The sequence below is a fragment of the Epinephelus moara genome, chromosome 24, assembly GCF_006386435.1.
Source record: "Epinephelus moara isolate mb chromosome 24, YSFRI_EMoa_1.0, whole genome shotgun sequence".
In the NCBI taxonomy this organism is placed as follows: Eukaryota; Metazoa; Chordata; class Actinopteri; order Perciformes; family Serranidae; genus Epinephelus; species Epinephelus moara.
Window position 1 is genome coordinate 24,393,858 of NC_065529.1, and position 20,565 is coordinate 24,414,422.

Genomic DNA, 20,565 nt, shown 5'->3' on the forward strand with positions numbered 1-20,565 from the left:
CAACAAAAGCTCTCACGCTTTCTAGCTGAAAGTAAGCTGAAAAAATTCACACACAGACCTGGGGAATTCATTCCAAGATTCAAATGGACCTGATAATTTCTGTCAGAGGAGCCCTTCTGTGGAGTTCCCCCCATGTCAGCTTGGGTTTTCTCTGGGTACTCCAGCTTCCTCCCACAGTCCAAGGACATGTAGGTTAACTGCAGAATCTAAAATGGCTGTAGGTGTGAATGTGAGTGTGAATGGTTGTCTGTCTCTGTGTGTCAGTCCTGACAAAGGTGTACGCCGCCTCTCGCCCAGTGTCAGCTGGGATAGAATCCAACCCCTAATAGGATAAGCGATTATGGAAAATTAATAAACAAATGAACAAGATAATACAGACCTGGTGCATGTCCAAGACCTCGATCTATTTTATGAACCTGACAAACCTGATTGCTACTAAAAAAGCTTTTCTACTGCTAAAATCATTTCAGACAGAAAATAATGTTTTTACCCATCTTACTCTGTGTAATGTTAAAAAAAAAGATGTCTGTTTTTATTTTATTTTATTGTCACTTATTTTGTTGTTGTTGTGTGAGCTGCTGTAATGCTTTCATTCTCCCAGGTTCGGGGATCAATAAACTGAGCTGACTGTCTCCTCCTCTGCTAAGGTTGAACTCCTTTTTAAGTTTTCTGGTAACTTCTTTTTCACCTCAGTAAAGAAGGGATCCACCTTTCCTTCGCCCTGCCTCCAGTTTGGTGGTGCTACTGCGCAACACTTTTTCTCCTCACTTTTGCCCTTGTAATCTGACCCTAAGTCAGCTTCATCATCATGGAAGTTATGCATATACAGTAGTACTTATGTGTTTACATCATGTCAGCGCAGATCACTGGTCTTCTTGGATCCACTCAGGTATCACCGGCCCATTCTCACTGCTGAATTGTCAAATACCGCCGCTTTGTCAGTGATTTTAGTGTCAGACACCAATGCAAAAAGGCACCTTTTGCGGTGGTATGATACAGCGCCAGGCGGTGTGTCATACTGCCGCAAAAGTTGTGGAAAGTCCTGGAAAGAGCTGGAAAGTACTTATAGGATGGGTGGGAGAGTAGGTGATGTCATGACCTAGGGTCCGTACTGTCATTACATATGAAGCCACTGCCAGTAGCCGGTTAGCTTACCTAATCATCCTGGAAGCTGTGGGAAAAAGCTTGGCTCTGTAAAAACTGGTTTTACACTGGTTTTAAACTGGTTTCCAGTATGATAAGCTGAGCTAACCAGCTACTGTCTGTAGTTTCATATTTAGTGAAAAAGCATAAGAGTGGTATTAATCTTTTTGTCTAACTTTCAGCAAGAAAACAAAACATATTTGCAAAAGTTGAAGAACTCCTTCAAGCCCCTCAAGTAAAAAAAATGCGAAGACCTGCACTGTTTATCATAACTCAGCCACCGAAAGTTGGAAAACTAGTTCCCTGAACATATTTCACTGCCTTTTAGAGATGAGCAGCCCCGCTGTGCTTCGCTGCTCTTCTACCACTCCATCATGTGGAGTGACCAAGCCTGGCAAGCACATCGTGAATAGCCGCAGAAGCCTGATCCCGACTGGCAGGAGCTGTAAATGACCAGTATGGCAGCTTGGCCTCTCTCAGTGGTTGCAGATGGCACCCAGCGACACTGGGGTCAAAGCTTTGTCTGTGTCCCGCCAAAAATACTCGTCCCAGGTGGGAGGCTCCGTCTTCACCTGCCTCAGCAGATTTCAGCACATGTGGGTGAGGAGGCAGCAGTGTTCGGAGGAGGAGTGTTTGCTGGACGTGATGAAACAGAGACAGCTTTTACCTCTGCGCTGTTTGATGCTCAGCAGGGACAAAATTTTGAATAAAAAATTAGCAATAATCATTAGAAAACCTGTTTCCGGTTTCTCTCATAACAACTGGATTCTTTTGACCTTTGATTTCATCGTTCTGAACATATGTGGGGCATCGTACAGTATCTGTCACAATGCGGAATAAACCATCTGCTCCCCACTGTCTCAATCCATGAGCATCCACTGTTTTCACTTCTTAGTTTTATCTATATGCTTCTCCTTATGCGTCATTTATGATGTGTGTGGACATGTGGCCCCTTGAGGGTTTGGATAAATCGCAGAATGTTAGAGCGTGATTTCATCTCCAAGAACAATCAGAGGCAAGCTGCCCATGCGTGATTTAAAGGGTTGATTCACCAAAACTACAGAAAAACATATTTCTCACATACTGCTAGGATATTCGCCATGCTGATTTTGGTTTTATTTGCCCAGCGTTGAGATATCCATCACTGAGATTTCTTCTGCCACAACAGCACAGGCTGTAACTGGACCATTTCCTCTGAGAAAATAGTACCTATAAAAACAGTTGACAGCTTGGTCTATGTATTATCCACACTAACATTTCAGACACCTTTTCTGGAAGGAGATGTTGCAGCTGATTTCTTAAAATACATTTTTCCAAAGCTGCAAGCACCAAGTCAGGGTGATCTGTCTCATCAGTCTTACAGGAAACAGTCCTACAAACACATTTCTGCATTCATCTAAAACTCATAAACAGATCAGCTCGAGGAAACAAGCTTACAAAGATGATTACATTGGCCAGTTAGATAAATGAACATAAATTAATTCTTCAGGTGCAGCCTAGAGAGCAGCAGCATATGATTGGCCAGCTGCTTTTTGGCAGTTGTCTGGTTCTGCAAACACATTGGCTAACAGCGTCACCTTGGCCTGAAAAATACCAACTAATGTCCCTGCCCTCCTCTTTACCTCCCCATTTTGCAAACCTCGTTTGCCTTTTTTAATGGAACCTGTTATTGCACTTCCTTCATTCTTGTTATGATTAAGTGTTACTGTTACTGCATATTGTGAGAGGGAAAAATAGGGCACTGTAACAACTCTGCCAGCGCCAGTCTTGTGTTGAGCTGCTTTTGGTCAACCTCCAAAGCTGCTTTTATGTCCACTTGAAGCAGGCTACAGTGGAATGAGTCTATATAATTGCAGGCATGTTAATTAAAACTAAACAAAACTTTTTTCTTAATTATATAGAGCCATATGTGCAAAGTTGCAGTGCAAGGTGCTTTACAGTACAACAATACAATAAAAATACAATAAAGCAGTGCAGGGGATAAAAGGCAAGGTCATAATAGAGAGGAGCAGATTAAAAATGGATTAAGATAAGGAGGTATTTTAAGATTGTGATGCCCTCAGCTCTTACTACAGGTGAATTGTTATGTCCAATTCGTGCAAACATTAATATTATACAATATTTTTCCTTTAAGGTTTGAGTCTTACAATTTGATTCATAGTGCGAACAACCTCTAAACTATATTTTTGCCGCACGGGTTGAAATGGTGGGTATAAAGTGACGGTGAGCGCAGGTGCATCCTCCACTATATGCTGGTTCCTCACTCAGAGCCCACAGGCTGCACATCGCACGCTGCTTCTGTACACTATAAAATACGGTGCATGTTGAGGACGTGAGGATTTGAACGCGCTCAGTTTGTCTCTGACCCTTCTCCTCCTGTGTGCGCCGTCCTATCCGCTGTGCGCTCCGGACACTAAACTCCCTCCCCTCCCTCGCCTCTCCTCCTCACCGCGCAGAGCTCGACGCGCACAGGCACAACAGATGGTACAGTACTACAGGCTGCAGGCGCGCAAGAATTTCATGTAGAAGTACTTTTATTTCTCCAAACTTCACAGGAACGTTTAGCTTCATAGGAGTAGGGGGGTTCTCCGAGGAAAAACTCGACTTTGACAGTCACTGGATCCTACGTTTAGAGGCGGAATTTGGTGCCAAGGTAAGTTGTGATGTTTTCTGAATAGACGATCAGATTTCGGAATGAACTCAGAGAGAAAAAAACCTAAACAAAAGCACAAAGTGCGATCACTTAAAATGTATTTTCTCCGTTATCGATGTATCTAAATCAATTTATAACACTAACTATGTCAATTTAAGTTTGTTACATAATATTTGTACTGAATGAAGAACAATGGATTGATGAAATAGCGCTTAGGCGTCAATTAACCCACCATTGAATGTAATGCCCTGGACAAACATCTGAATGGAATTTACACCATTTGAAAAATCTGTTTTTAGATGTAGTTGCGTTACAGATTTTCACTCTATTGTAACAAAATGTTCTAAAACTAATTTAAAAATACCCATAAAAGAAAAAATGAAATAAAACTGAGAGTAATTGACACCAGTGAGATGCTTTTTGGCAAACTTTACAGATGCAGCATTAATATGGTCATGAATTCAGGATGAATATAAAACGTCAGACCTCTTCATTATCCTGACTTCTTACAGCAGAATAAGTCCTATAGTTATTTCAGGAGTTCAGTGGCTCCACAGGCACACATCTGTGTAGATGCTGATGTTGCAGCTCTGTGGGGATGCTGCTGATGCCACAACATTCAAACGCACAAGGATCATTTTTAGTGACTTATGCTGAGCCTCCCACAGGGCCAGCTTTTATTGTGAAAAACCGTAGAGACACCACCATGTGAAAGGTCAGAGATGTTCTCTCGCATTGTCTATATGGTGGTTTTTCATGTCTTGTGAGAAGTGGCTGGGGTTAAAGATGGCTTAAAACAGGGCTACCTCAGGCGTGTTAGTATTACTCAACAGTGGCTGATGATACATTTCCTCTAAATATGAATGCAAGAAATCTAATTATGACTTTTACAAAAAAAAATGAGTCCTATTCTCACTCTGCTGAAATGTGTCATGAGATAAAAAAAAAACATTTTTTGAGGTTAATGCTTATCAAATAACCAACCAAAACAAAAAAAACAAAAATTTAATTTTTTGTTATGCAAAACACAAGCACTGATGACCTTTGTAGACATTAAAATTAATTAGCTTTTTGGAAATGTGCCATAATTTCTGTTTTGCATTCTGCAAAGGCTCCAGTTCATGCTACCATCAGCATGCAGTGAACAGATAAGGTTTTACTGTAACAGCCTGTGAGACACTGACACTAATCTCTTTGAACTCTCGTATGCTCCCTTCCTCAGAAGAACATTAGAGAGCAGACACTCTGACATTTAGGATTTAATAAGACTTAGAATGATCAAGTCTCAATCTGCCTCTAGACATTCATTATTATTAATCGGCTGTTTAGACAGAACTCCAGGTCTGTACCTTTGGCAGTGTAGTAAACCAGCTGAGCCACACACTCGGATTTACACAGAAAAAACCCTACTGTGGCAGCATTTCTGTCAGAGGTTAATGCCAGTCATCCATATGTCACATCCTAAAGGCTCTATAAGATGGGGGATGTGAACTGGGTCACCAGTGAGCTGTATGTAATGATTTTTTCAGTCCAAGAAGAGGTCCAGACCTGCGGTGGACCCCAGGTGGCCCCGTGGCAGCAGGAGCCACAGGGAAGCGCAGCACATTACCACATAGCCTTGCAATTTGCACACAATTAGATCTCCAGGGAGGGACTCTCAAACTTTGTGTTGCATCTGTTCTTGGTTCTGTGTGAGCTGCTGGCACGATAGAGAACTGTGGAGATGTGAGGATTGCTTTGAAAATGCGACTAGATGTGCTGATAGTGGTGAAATAATTATGGTGACTGTGATGTTTTAAATGAATGGGAAAAACTGGGAGGACAGTGGAGTAGGTTCTGCTGTATAAATAGCTGCGGGATCAATTTCTTGAAGTCTGCTCATTCAGATCTATCCTTTCTCTAGAAGTACTGCACCAAATACAATCCAATATACAATGTTTTTATTTCTTTCTGCTATTACAAGTCCTGTGGTTCATATTGTACTGCGTATATGTATCCTTTGTATCTCAGATATTGCACATATATTTTCTTCTTCCTTGCATGTGGCTTTATTTCTGCTCATTAAAATTTTTATGGGACCTTTGAGAGTCCTCAGCCACTAATGTTCCTGTGCAGGAGCCACACGACAAACTAACTTTACCATGTGTGCTCTTACATGGTCAAGAGGTGTACTACGCTGCGTACTTGTACTAGATTGAAACCCACACTGAGCAGCAATATTGGGGCATAAATTGGTATATGCTGCAGCACAGATATGTGAAGGGCCAGTGAGATTATCCAATATCCGAGGTACTCTACTTTTCATTTGTCAAAAACACTCTAACAAGCGCAGACTGTGCATCCAGTGATGCTGTTTGTTTGCCTAACTTTAATGTGCGAGCCTGAGTGGGCAGGGTCATTTTCTCTTTGGAGAATGAAGTGCACATTTTGACACTAAAGCACAGGAATTGTCGCTGGGAGGAGGCACTGCTGCTGACATTATTGGAGTGCCAGAGATGCTCCCAATGTGGTATTTCATTATATTGTCGCCAGAGTTGTGAGAAAATAAGAATAGCGGGCCTCTGAGTATGAGTGAGGGACCTGTATTATACAAGGGATTGGAGTTTAATGACTTAAGTCAGAGACAACATCCCTCAAGTGTGGAAGGGTTAGATCTAAAGTAATAAGATAGGACTGGCTCTCTTTATGAGAACTGTAGTATGTGGACTGCGAGTGTAGTCTCTCGCTTTGAAGAGGAGAATCAAAAGCGTGTGGATACTCCGCCACTGCAGAGGCTGACTGTTGTATTGACTTAACATAACCCTCATAAATACAGATTTTTGCCACATAAACTGTAGATTTTTTATGACTCAAACAGCCGAACATATAAAATGCTACACTGAAGCGCAGAGGAAATTGAATAACGTGGTACATGCTTACTCATTTCCAAACAGCCTGCAGATGTACTCTGTTTCATAATTATGATGTCATGCAAATGTGAATATGTTGCCTTAAAGTGGAAATTGTTTTATCTTAATGAAGTTAATGTTGATTGCTCAATGTAATGGCTATAGAATATGAATACAACAGCATTTAGATTTGTTCTCCATGAGCAGTATTTGTTAATTTGTAATGGGGAGAGGGGGGGCAGCTCATATTATGACACATAGTATTTTTGAACTGCCCATGGGAAGGATGATCATGTAAGAGCCTGTCCATTCTTGATGAAAAGCTCTGTTTTCACTGTCTACTTCACTCTCTTCAGGACACGCCATGAGAAATTACTGTGCTCAGACTCTTATTTCTTGACTGTTGTCTCTCGTCTCATCCCTCCCTTGTGTGAATATCTCATATTCATTTCGCAGTATTGGCTCCTTTGAGTTGCTACATGTAAATGTATCGAACATTTTGAGTTTTGATACTTTTTGGAAAAAATACGGCATCAGTTTCTCAGTGACATTTCATCAAAGTATGTTACTAGTGTAATATAAAAGTTTACATTAATAAAGATAAAATATTCATTTTACATTGGGATGCACTGATATGGCATCCCACTTGTGTGTTGGTAGGCAATGTAAGCTCAATATGATGTTACAAAAATGTCACAGACAAACAATCTGTCGCTGTTGTCATGCATTCATGTGGTGTCAGAATAATATGAAGAATATAAGGTCCACATCAAATTCCATAGCTCACCTTTGCCCTTCTATATCACCATGTTTTTTAATGCTCTGAGCAATAAAACACAACACATCTCCTTCGTAGCATCCACGTTGTTTCCACATCTCAACTTAGGGTGCTTTCACACCTGCCCTGTTTGGTTCGGTTCAATCGAACTCAAATTCGTTTGCCCCCTAAGTGCGGTTCGTTTGGGCAGGCGTGAATGCAGCAATCGCACTCGGGTGCGCCCGAAAACAACCGGACTGAGACCTTCTTGAAGAGGTGGTCTCAGTCCCGTTACAACCAAACTCTGGTGCTTTTCATCTGTGGTGAGAACGTTTTCCGACCTCAATCTGAACCAACTGCATTCGCATTAATCATTGTTTGAGTTAAACAAGCATGAGCATGTTACAGTCCTGGAGGATTATTAATGTGCGCCTCCTCCTGTGCTGCCTTAATATGCACATTCAGCACATCCAATGCATCAACTGTTTTCTATTTGGAGCCGCGCCTCGTTTTCAAACTGTATGGTTTGCCTTAAATGCGAGCAATATAGTACACGATGACCAGCACTAAAATCAGCCTGCATAGTTGTCACTCCATAATGACATTAGAGAGTGTCGCATTCATCTTGCAAGTGTACTCTTCTTCAATGTTTTGTTTACTTCCTGGATTTTTCCCACATGGAAATTCTGACCAATCAAGAGGAGCTTTCTCGTGCAAAGCATTTGATCTGGTCCGCTTGTAAATGCTGCCGTGAGAACACGAACCAACTCTAGGCAATTACACAACTTTATAACAAAATTCGTCCCTGATTCGGACCAAAGCAAGGCAACTCTAGGTCTGAAAGCACTCTTAAAGCCCCTAAACACACCAAAGTTAGAAGAACCACCATCTGAGGAGCATGTGAATGCAGCATTGACCTTGGCTGGCAGAGGTCTCAACTCAAACTGGGATTCATGAGCACTTGGACACTTGACAGGCTGACCTGATACTTATTGGGCGCTAAAAAGAGTCATTCAAAAACATTTGCTCGTTCATATTTGCCCATCACCTCTTATCACGCCTCAAACTGCCACCAGTTACAATCTCCTTGGAGAATGAAGGCTCAATTTGCATCACAAAGGAAGTGCATCAACCATTGCGCAACAGTGCAAAGAGGATAGTACTTTTATTTTTCCTGGTAGCTGTCAGTAGCTATTCCCAGTTATCAAATAGTATCAATAAAGTTATTTGCAGTTTCTATGCCCAGTAGTGGGCATGTTGAAGTAACTTGGAAAACAAAATGCAAAGTGTTGTTGGTAGTTTCTAGGCGATCTGGTTGTGTTTGCGACAGTGGCGCCAACAGTAACACCACTTGAACACACAAAAGTGTCAGTCTCCACTTTAAATATCAAACAACATCCTGTAAACTAACAAAATAAATCATGTAGACATTCAATACTTCATATGTGAAATGCTACCACCATTATCTCTGAATCAGTGTGGCATATTTTTGTTAATGGGCTCCATTTGATGCTTCTCCAGTTTCACTGCTTCTGCTGTCCACCCATCAAACCCAGGCCAACGCTGTCCTCACATGACTCAAGCAGCCAAGCAAAAATAAGTGACGCCATGAAGCCAGAGACTAACTGCAGCAACACGTGTTATTTTTTTGTAGCCATGCGTGCGCTCCTTCCATTTACAGAGGATCAATACCGTGCTGTGAGAAGTGAGTGAGAGTAAAATGAAGAGGATACCACAGTGAATAAATCCTGCCGTGATACCTGTAGCAGTTGTTGAGTGGTCGTGCCGCGTAACATCTGACATTAAGCTGTTAATCTCAACATGAAAGAGAAGACGCTCCCATTTGTGACAGAAATGATGGATGCATTAACAGTGAACACATTAAACATACAGCATTTGTATACATTTCTGGTTGCTTGTCAGCATCCTTGTTATAAGAGCTCAATCATGCACATACTGACTTGTTGTCTGCCCGTGTTGTATTAATCATTAAGTGTCAGCTAATGTCACTGCTTCAACACAAGCCATCACTCATCTTCTATCTGTTAACACACTTCACAGCAGTTTATTATAAATATTATCAAGATTTTACTTGGTCTGTGGCGGTGTTTAGGTGGAGCCTGTTACCCAAGGTTTCCCAGCAGAACATTGTGTTGTAACAAGATGATCAGTGTTATTCACTTCATCTGTCAGCGGTTTTAATGTTTTGGCTGATCTGTGTGTAACTGTATACACACAGTACGCATCTGGAAACTCAATTTTTGGCTACATCTCAGCCTCCACAGACCACTGACTGTTCGGTACGTCATTGTTGACTGTGACCTGTTTGTTTCCCTCTTGGTTTTGCAGCTCCGCTGGTTCATTGCAGATTTGCCAAGTGTGTTTTGCCATTCAGTGTTGGTGAAGGAGGTGGTAACATGAAAAAGTGATGTCAGTGAATATCCTCTGTTGGAGGGTCAGTCTCTCATCTGTGCTATTCTGTTCTGGCTGGCTCCTTCTTGCCACAAGCGTCTGGGAACAAGTTGCTTAAATTGACGCCATTGTCAGTCATTATGGGTTTTATTCAACAGCAGTTATATTTTAATGGTATGAGGCACAGCCTGTACAGTTCATGAGGGGGAAAATTAGTGTCAATTAAAAAAATCAATGTAATCAATCTTTATTCAAGCAGTGGAACCACTAAAAAAAATCAAACAGAAGGAGTGTTTTCTGCCCTCAAACCCTTATCTTTAGTGAAAGGGTTACTTGGCACCATGCAGCTTCAAAGAGCCACCCTGCCTAGCATCCACAAATAGAAAATTTGAAGGGGAATTTTAAATGGAAGTAGATTAATATTTCACCTCAACATTGATTCATGCTGCCACTGTAGACATTCTCTTCTGCGAGCGAGTCGCTTATGCAAAGGATGCAGTGATGATACCGCAGTCTTGATCTGGCACATCCTCTCCTTTCCACTGTGCATTAGAAGTAATGGGCCTCCTATGTGGAGCGTTGCTGTCATCACCACTTAGTTCGTCACCCCAGCAGCCTGCTCTGTCATTTTATCATTCACAACAGTAGCAGAGGTAACAGGAGTAGACACAATGAAGGCTGTTGATGGACGGAAGGTATAATTATTGATTTGTGGTGTTTGCCGACTGCGTCCTGAAGAATAAGATGGCATTTTCCATGATATTTAGAGTGCGCAAGGTAATTTCTCAGGTGACATTTTATTCATCGACTCTGCAGCATAGTTCTGCTCTATGCAAGAAACTGATGAAATGTGTTGAAATTTCCAGTGCCATCTTCTGTTACCACCTAAAATCAAGACAAAAAAATACACTCAAGCTCCTTGAGAGGTAATGGAGGAGATCAGATTATTTTCTGAGGGAAAAATAGAAATGAAGCCTCCAGGTTCTGTTTGTCATGTTCCACGTGTCAGTCCCTGTTATTGAATTCTTGCTGCTGTTTAATATAGTCTAATCTAAATGTTATACCAGGCTCTACTTCATGTTGCACAGGTGAAGGACAGGGGAAATCTATTTTCATTAAAGTTGCATGACGGACCTTGAAGACAACCAGCAGCTGCATGACTACAATCGATGCTGCTCCCTTGTGCTCTGGTAGCTTGTCACCGTGGTGACACAGAGGAGATGTGCTTTGAGTTGACCCTTGATTCGTGACTTAATGGTGCTTTGGAAACAGCATGCAGAAATAGACTGCTGCTCTGTTAATCACCACCTTGATAGGGAAGCGTGTTTTCTGTTTTTGAGCTGTATTTTAAGCACAATGACAAGCTCAGCTTTGTCAGTTTGCAATTTGGAAAGGTACAGCAGTGCAGTTTTGGCTTCTGGCAAAACAGGAGGAGGAGGAGGAGGAGGAGGAAGAGGAGGACGGGGAGCAGGGGCTTGGTAACAGAGCAGGCAACTATTGTGCAGACAGTATGCAATTAAATCTGAAATCTTAAAGGTCTGCTTCACTAGAGGGAGCAAAGAGTAGTAATTATTTTTTTTTCTAAAGAACACAAATGAGTCATGTGTGCCCAGCAGGCTTGATCCCTAAGACTACATTGTATATTGCAAATTTGTGATTTACAAGTAAAAATGATGATTTAACTGTTTAATTAATTTGTAAGTGCACAACATAGAGGGTTAATGGGCGTCTGCCAATAAGTTTATTGCCTCAGTAAAACAGGGCATTAAAACTGGAATTAACTATTTTTGGCCGTTTGGGGGCAACAGAATAAGTTAACATATCATCACCTTTTAAAGTTGATATAGTGAAGCTGTGAGCAAACATTTGCTCACCTACACATCCAGTTAGTTCCAGTCTAGGTATGGAGGAATTTTTCATGTTTCTGTCGACCTGATGAATGTTTGTCCAATATTTACTGTCTTTTTGCTCTAGTTTTGTTGTGTCGTGGGTTTCTAAATCTTTCTCTTTGAAAAAAGCTGCCTGCTGTGGTGGAAATTGTAATTACATTGTAAACAGAAAAATTATGATTATTGCTACTTTAAGGAAATGCAATTCATATGGCTTTATTTCCTTGAAACTATGTTTTAGAGCTTTTTGAAAGGATATTTCCAATATATTAATTTATTTATTTGAATTTCTATTTTTGGAGCTGCACACCCCACTCTTTGTCTCTCTCTCTCTTTCACAAACACATTGGTTGAGTTTATAAATACTTACTCAAAAACTCACTCAGAGCACACTTTGGCACAAACTGGTCCATTTGGTAATTCTGTTGGAATATATACCATCTGATTATTCAGAGCACCACAATGTGTAGAGTGTAGATTGGAGCAGCAGGGAACCAGCGCAGTGAAAGTGAAACTAAAGTGTTTGTTGATTGATATAGAAATATAACGCTCTATATCAACAGTGCTCTCATTTCAGTGTAGACACACACATTGACAACCACTGTCTATTGCTTTTCCAACGTACTCTAGATAAAACCAAGAGTCAGCCTCCGGAGCTGATAAGCGAAGCCAACATGGGAAGGTGAAAAACTGCAGTTCTTTGAATGGCCACTTGAGGCTGGCTCCAGACGCAAGTCAATCCTCATAGACCCCCATGTTAAAATGCCCAACTCTACAGCAGAAGTAAACATGTTTACAGCCTGGTACAAAAAACAGTTTTGGTCTTTGTAGCTAATTTCTCTATTCATGACAACATACTGGGCTTGAATTTTTATATACTCACTCGTTTCCATTTAATTAAGGCTTAAGTTATACATAATCAAGTGCAGGACCACTTTGAGTGACAGGCTGTCTGTGAGGCATCACCTCACATTCTCAGCTCCAACCTCTTATTCAAATATAGTCACTTCTGGCTTAAAAAAAACAAGTTGGCGACGGCCAAAATGCTGAACTTGAGGCTTCAAAACGGCAGTCCACAAACCAATGAGTGGTATCACAGTAGTTACATCCAATATTTTATAAAGTCCATGGATGAAAACAGCTGCGTTCCTATGGAAACAGTGCATCCTGTGGTTCATGGCTGGATTGTGCAACAGCAGCAACAGAATGTTTGCTGATCTGGTACACCAGGCTCCACTATGTATAGAAACTAAATTCAGTAGGAAGCAGTGCAGGTGGTTGTAAGCTTTTGTTGCCTCTGTCTGTCCCACACCTGAGTCCTCTGGTAGCCTGGAAAGATTAACAGTGTACATTACAGTAATACAGTAAACTGTGCTAAAGCCCTGGGCGCATTCTCACTATGTCTGCTCTTGTGTGTGTTGTGACAGAGGGAAGATATTGTTTGGGGAGGATATTGTTTATCAGAACCAGAAACAAGTTTTTGTTTCTCCCCTTAAGGTGATTCATTGATTAGACTAAAATGTGCCTTAATGAGATGCAGCAATATCACACTGAATGAGATCCACTTTGTAAAATCTCTGTCAACAGATAAGGAGGAGGGAAACTGGGCTGAGGGAACAGGTGGTAGACATTAATGAGCTCATCCAATAAAAATCATTCAAAACAACTGTTCCTACTCCTCTTGTGTGAAAGACACAATAGTAACACTCATTCATGCAGTAATGAACATGAATGTTTTTCTCCCTGCTTGCTGTTCGAAGACATAAACACACCTCTTGGACCTCCAAAAGACAAACAAGAGAAAAAAAAAATCTTCTAAATTTAGCGGCTTACAACATGCATCCTCCTCCAAAGCAAATGATGCTTCTCTCTGCATTGAGCAGAAACAGTACTGTACTATGATGCCACACTGAAGGACTTTGTAACCAAGGCAACTAACAACAGGCGCAGAGAATGGTCAGATTAGCCGGTGAAGTGTGAAGAGGAAGCTTTTCACATTTTACATAAAGCAAAAGAAGCCAAGCTGCCGTACATCAAGGCAATGTATTAAAAGCTGAAATAAACCATTTCACCTTGGTAGGCATTACTTGTAGCCTCTGTGGTGCTTGTGGGGAGATTTCATGCTGAGCACAGATTCACAGAGGAATATTTTAACACCGGGCTCAAAGGCTGAAGGCATGTAGCTGAACACAGGGCAGGAGATGAGCTAATCACATACTTTAGTAAAAGAGCTCGGTGGAGGTGGATGCCTCCATTAGCAACAAGGATTCACACCTCAGTCATTCATCTCACCACCTCCCACCGCACTGACCCCCTGTCACATGTTCTGAGTCACCTGGCTCCTCGCCATTCCTCCCGTCTTGTTCTCTCAGCGTGGTACGTGAGCTTCTTTCTCTCTCTCCCTCTCTCCTCATAAAGCACACCAACACACAGAGAGCAGATTAACTGTATCACTGCCTAGACAAAGCAAGAAAACAGAGGAAAGTATATTTAGGTACAGACTGCTACTATTGACTGGAGGAAGGCCTCAGAGACGGGCTTTTTTCATTCACGTGGGACGAAAAGAAGCATGTGGTGGATAGTAGTTTTTTTGTAGAGCAGTGAGCCTGGTCTTCCAGCCACGTCACCTTATACAAGAAGGGCCAAGCATGCAGAGGACCAAACCCATAGGCTCTTTATGTTACGACCAATTTTCTCAGCAGGCATTCATGTTATGGACGTAGATTTAAATGAGTCAGTCAGTTCAGACTGGCTTCATTGTGCCCGCACAGTTGCATGTTACTTCTGCCAGGAACATTGTCGTCATGTAGATAAAATCAGAACAGAGCCACATGTCACATATGAAATATGAGGCTGGCTCCAAAAGTGAGTCACTCCCCTTAGACCCCCATGTTAAAATGCCCGACTTTAAAACAGAAATAAACATGTTTACAGCCTGGTACAAAAAAAAAAAAAAAAAAGGTTTGGGTCTCTATAGCTAATTTCAATATTCATGACAACTGTACGGGGGTGAATTTTTATATAACTCACCCGATTACATTTTATCAAAGCTTAAAGTTACACATATGAAAGAGCGGGGCTGCTTGAGCGACAGGCTGTCTGCGAGGACTCGCTAAACTCGGTGAGTCAGATCCACCTCTTGCTCCTCCACAGCTTCAATCTCTCATCCAAATATGGTCACTTTTGGCTCCAAAAACACAAGATGGCAACGGCCGAAATGTCAAACTTAAAGCTTTTAAACAGGAGTTTACAAACCAATGGATGACGTTACAGTAGCTATGTCCATTATTTATATAGTCTATGGTTTTCTCCTGCAGGGCTCTAGTCAGCCTCAGTATTAATCCTCTTGGCATAACTAATGTCGGTACAAAATTTCATGGTAATCCATTCAATGGTTGTTGAGACATTTTACTCGAAACCAAAATTATCAACCCAATGGTGGCACCAGAGGAAATTTCAGGCACCGGCTGTTGCCAGAATCCGTACGATTCATTCTCTGAGGACCATGAATGTATCACGTTTGTAACATTTAGTCGTTTAGTCATTCTGGACCAAACTGGTGTGCTGACATCTGGACCAACAGACCAATATTGTGATCCTTGAAAGGAAAATTTTAACAGTAGGACAACTGGGCAAACTGTACTTAATGGACCTTGTTATGTTTATCTTCTTTATTAAATATTTAATACAATTCTGTGTTTTCAATATGCCATATATGAAAATATATGCACAGTAATCATGGCTAAAATGACCATCTGGCAGACTGGGCTCTTTTTAGTAAGGTCGAAATGCCTTTTGGTCGGACACAACTGTCTTTTTTTTTCTTTTTTCTCGTCTGACCGACTCATAAACCAGGAAGATTGACCCCTTTTTTAAATTGACACTGGGCTGGTCCAATTACAACTTTAAACCCCTCCCCCTTTGGGCTCAGTGCCTTCATTAAGCAACGCATCTGCAAAAAAGAGTGCCAAACAGGTAAGACAAGATGCAAGGGAGGCGTGGAGAACTTGCAGGCCAGAAAACACAGCTTCAGGCAGATCAGCGGCGTTGTTTGTCCTGCCACCTGGGCATCTGAGGCTACAGCCCTGAAGGGTTCATAAATAGCCCCGCACTTTTCAGATGCTTTTAGGGACTCACTGCTCAGAGTAATCTTAGTCAGTGACTCCTGTGGTAGCAGAGTCGCTCCTTTTCCTCTCTCGCCGTGCGCACGCAGGCAGGAGTGAGTTACTATGGTTACTGCAATCAGCGTTTCCAGGTCATTTTGTTGTTAGACTGTCACAGTCTGTCAAAATACATGCAGGTTTGAGTGTGTGTGTGTGTGTGTGTGTGTGTGTGTGTGTGTGTGTGTGTGTGACTGATGGTCACAGGGGACACGTCCTCCTAAATATTTAGAATGTGCATTTGTCCCCCATTTGTTTCCTCCATTAAAAACATGAAAGTGACAGAGGTCTTTCATTTTGACAAACTGCTAAAACGCAACTCGTAGACGCATCAGTGCCTCCAGTTAAGTAGGTGGTGGCAGTGTGCAACCTCAAAAGCAACGGGTGCAATCTGCCATAAAACACAAAAGATGAGACAACTATGCATAATTCAATCAGGAAGTATCATGAATAAATTGATACAGGAAAGACAAAAAGCAGTCCATAAAAATGAACCAGAATGCAGGAAATGCTCAAAATTTCTTGGAGGAGAGCCCCCAGACCCTCCACTGAATGTGTACCACCAAATGATTAAAACTTAGCGCCCAAGTATAACATAATATATGACTTACATCTGTGTGATTAGCTGTGGTTGTTGGGTCTGTTTGCCCATTTTCACTCTCTTCCCACTACTTTCCTGGTCTTAAGGATGATTTCCCCCCAAAATTCTGAGTCCTAAAAGTAAGTTCTTTTGGCTCTAGCTAAATGTGAAATTTATTAGAAAACATCCATAGCCACATGCAAGACAGTAAGTAGGACTGAGTTGGAGTGCAGCACAAAACCAGTAAAGGTTTGGACCATGTTCTCTTCCCCTTTAACAAGGACAAATGTGATCACACTGAGAGTGTGAATCATGCATGGATGCCTAAAACAATTAAAGCATTGGCTGTAATACAAAGTAGATGATGTTTTTTGGGCGGTTTGGTGTTTGCATGTGTGCAACAGAAAATGTAGCCAGCATGGGGAAAGGCTTTGCTTGGCTCTGCTGAGGAGCAGGTGGGGCAGACTGGTGGACAGGCGGTGCTGTGATTCCACTGGGACCATCAAGGCCATATGCAGGACAGCTCACCACCATTCATTGGCTCTGTGCTTACAGTGGGCCGCAGCACAGGCATTGTACTCAACCTTGTTTGGAAACGTGTGGCAAGTAAAGTTCTTTCAAGTGTATGTCACCTCTTAGAGATAGAGGCAGTCCTCTTCTGCTGTTTCACACATGACCACTGTTAAACCATAGAGTGGGCTGTTCTCATGCATTTATAATCATTTGAAACGTTAAAGCCACTGCAGTGTTAGTCAGTCTTTATTCAGTTATGATTTTTTTTACAAACTACTCAACAACATCTGTTTACCTGAACACAACAAGACATGCAGCTGTTCCACTCTACTGTAATTTGTAAAGCAGCTAGAAATTCAGTGCAAGCTGGCTTTTCTTCCCTAGTATCCAAAAGCACACAGCAGTGACACGGACCTAATTTTCATGAACATTCTGTCAAGAGAGATTACGCTTCCCTCATCCTGCTGGGTTTTCTCCCCCAGAGAAAATAGCTTGTAAATATAAAGAGGCTGTGGAGACTTACATCACATATTAAGCTAAGGTTAAAATGAAGCTCACTAACCTCTTTATGTTCTTGACAAAAATAGACAAAAATCAGAATTATAATGTCCAAATTTTAAGGACTGCACTGGTGTGGTTATTAATCCTACAGGAGCTTTTTTCTTGCAGCCAAAGCTTTATAAGCGATGCATAAAAATGAAGGGAGTTATTATTCTCAAATATGACACAAGCAGTGAATTAACCTGCTCTCACTGCACTGCACATGTCTGAAATCATCAGGGTATGACAACGTTTTAAAAACCTCTGCAAACATCTTGAATATTTATGCCTGCAGCATTCTTTCTGCGGGGCGTCTGTCAGGTCGTGTCTGATCTAATTAATGACTTTGCAGCAGTTTACCAATGGCTCATTTGCACATGGCTACTCAAGCCCGCACGTCATATTTTGTGATGAATGGCTAACTTTGTTTATTCATTCAGTTAAATCACAGCCAGTATTTTGTTTGAGCAGCACAGATGAAAATTCTCACTAAGCTCCACCCTGGGAATTTACTGTACATCCATGATGGCAACCCCGCCTCTCCGCCCCACCCCCACAGCACACACACACAGCACACACACACACAAAAACCGAGGAACCACTTATTTGATGCTTATTTGTGATGCTTTCTTGTACTCACAGTTGTGCCAGGGGAGAGTGTGGCTGTCAGATCAAGGTACTGTACTTTACACAGTTATTTCAAATTCTGTCGGCAACACATGCATACTGATCAGCCTCCAGTATTCCCTTTTAAACAGAACTATGTCAACAGAAATCCTTAGAGAAAGAGATATTTAAAAAAAATCCTTTTTAAAATAACTTTTGACCTTATACTACATTTAATTTCAGCCTATAACTACATTACTGTACATGTATGTTTTATATTTTCCAGAAAACATATAATTCTATTTATTCCAGCATACACTAATGCACTAAAAGTTTAGAGGGGTCAAGGTTATTTTAGTTTAACCTTTTTTTTTTAGTTTAAAAACCTTTTCTATTTTTTGTTTTTTCCTGACTTTTAAAAATGACTTTTTACTGTACTTTTGAAACTTATTACAGCTTTGTTACACACTGCAGTATACACACTCACACACAGACCATTGTAAGCAGTCCACTCATATTCTTTAGCTGATTAATTTTCAAAATTGCTGACTAGTGAGTTTGTTTTTGCTCCAGTTTTTCATGAGTTAAAATCAAAGATCTAACACCTTTTGTGTGGACACAAAAGATTGATTTATTTCTCTCAAATTCATTTAATCAATGTTAGTGATCACTTGCACATTTGCCCAGATGATCCATCCACCTGGCAGGTGTTGCATATCAAGATGCTCATTCAATAACATCGTTACTACACAGATGTGCCTTGGGATGATCACACAACACAATACCACACATGTTGCAAGTTTTGATGGAACGTGCCGTTGACTTCCTAATGACAGGAATGTCCACCAGAGCTGTTGCCCATGAACTGAATGTTCATTTCACTACTGTAATCCGCCTCCAGTGTTGTTTCTGTGAATTTGGCAGTACATCCAACCGGCCACACAAATGCAGATCACATGTAACGACATTTACCCAAGAACTCCACATCCAGCGTCTTCACCTGCAAGATCATCTGAGACCAGCCACCGGAACAGCTGATACAACAATTGACCCTTCACTAGGTCCCTCTACACACACACACTGCAATGACACATAGCTGGTTGAATATTTGTGAAGTTTCCCTTTATATTCACTGTCCTCTGTCTGGATTGCCAGTAATGTGGTGTTTAACTTTTCTGTAGCCTGTAGTTAGTCTTCAGCTTCTACCTTTCTTTATCATTTTAACCTGTGCATATTGTAGAATCACTTTTTGCTTTTCCAAAAATTTGACATTTCTTCAGGGAGTTACAGTGTTGGTTCCATGCTTTCTCTGACAGCTTGACAGATTATCACTAAGGGGCGGGGCTTAGCAAAGGGTTTATGGCTTTGCACAACGGAAGAATGTCTGCACAAACTGTCTCAAACCAACCTCCTCAGGAAAGCTTTTCTGCGTGCTCGTCATCCTCAGCTGGTTCTTGACTTGAGAGCACTTCATTGTCATGAGTGTCTTGAATGGGCAACAGTTCACCTCCGATGGTGTCTTGCACTTTAGAGAAGGGTTCTCTTCACAGATGAGTCCTGGTTTCCCCTGTTAACAAGGTTGTGAACAGAGTCCTCCATGATGGCAGTGCAGTTGTGATTGGGGTTGGCATAAATGAAGACAGGTGGTGGTTACACCAGATAACAAGTGATTCTTAACCAAAAATGCATTTCTTTAGACCCCGTCATGTGAAATCCTGACAAACGCCTTTTTTCAAAATAAAATTATCCATTTTGGAGAGGCCGTTTATTGTGACCATCCTAGGACACACCTGTGTAATGATGTTGTTTATCATGGTAAAGATGCAAGTGCTCACTTGCATGCACAGAAGACGTATTCAATCTTTCATTTGAACTCATGAAAAACAGGAACAAAAAAAGTGTTTTGTTCCGATATTTTTGTTTTGATAGTGTCAACCCAGACACATGCAGCCATAAGAAATAAATGACTTGGTGCACTGAAATGTGGGGGCTGTGAAGCATTTCTACCAAAACAAATGCACTGAAGAGATGTGAACTCTCTACAACGATTTATATTGATCAACACCCCCCTGATACACAGTGTATTGGCACTTGATACAACAATGCAATAAAACATGACTGATTATTCCTTAAAAGCAGAACAAGAATTCCCTGAATGTGAACAAAAAACACGCTGTTTCACAAGAGTTTGCCTCACCACTGGCAACAAGTGCAGCAATAAGGCAATTTAATCTCAATACAGTCGGCTGGAATACACATGTATGAGCTTGCAGAGCTTAGACGGTTACAAAACGTACATACAGTTCATAGATTTTTCATTCGTAGTGGCAAGTTAGGGGAAAAATTTAAGGAAGGATTAATAAAGGACATGATCTGACTGCTTTAGATTTCCATCCTTAACTGGGCTGCAGCATAAATTAAAAC

General features: G+C 41.3%; 1 protein-coding gene across 1 annotated transcript in view; it reads left to right on the forward strand.

Annotated features, from left to right (window-relative positions):
• Positions 1-3,524: 3,524 nt before the first annotated feature.
• The window catches only part of LOC126385881 (caM kinase-like vesicle-associated protein), a 52,376-nt gene continuing 35,335 nt past the window's right edge, over positions 3,525-20,565 (forward strand). The window contains exon 1 of the mRNA XM_050037906.1: positions 3,525-3,796. The gene's annotated coding sequence lies outside the window, so the exon portion shown is untranslated. The remainder of the gene's footprint in view (positions 3,797-20,565) is intronic.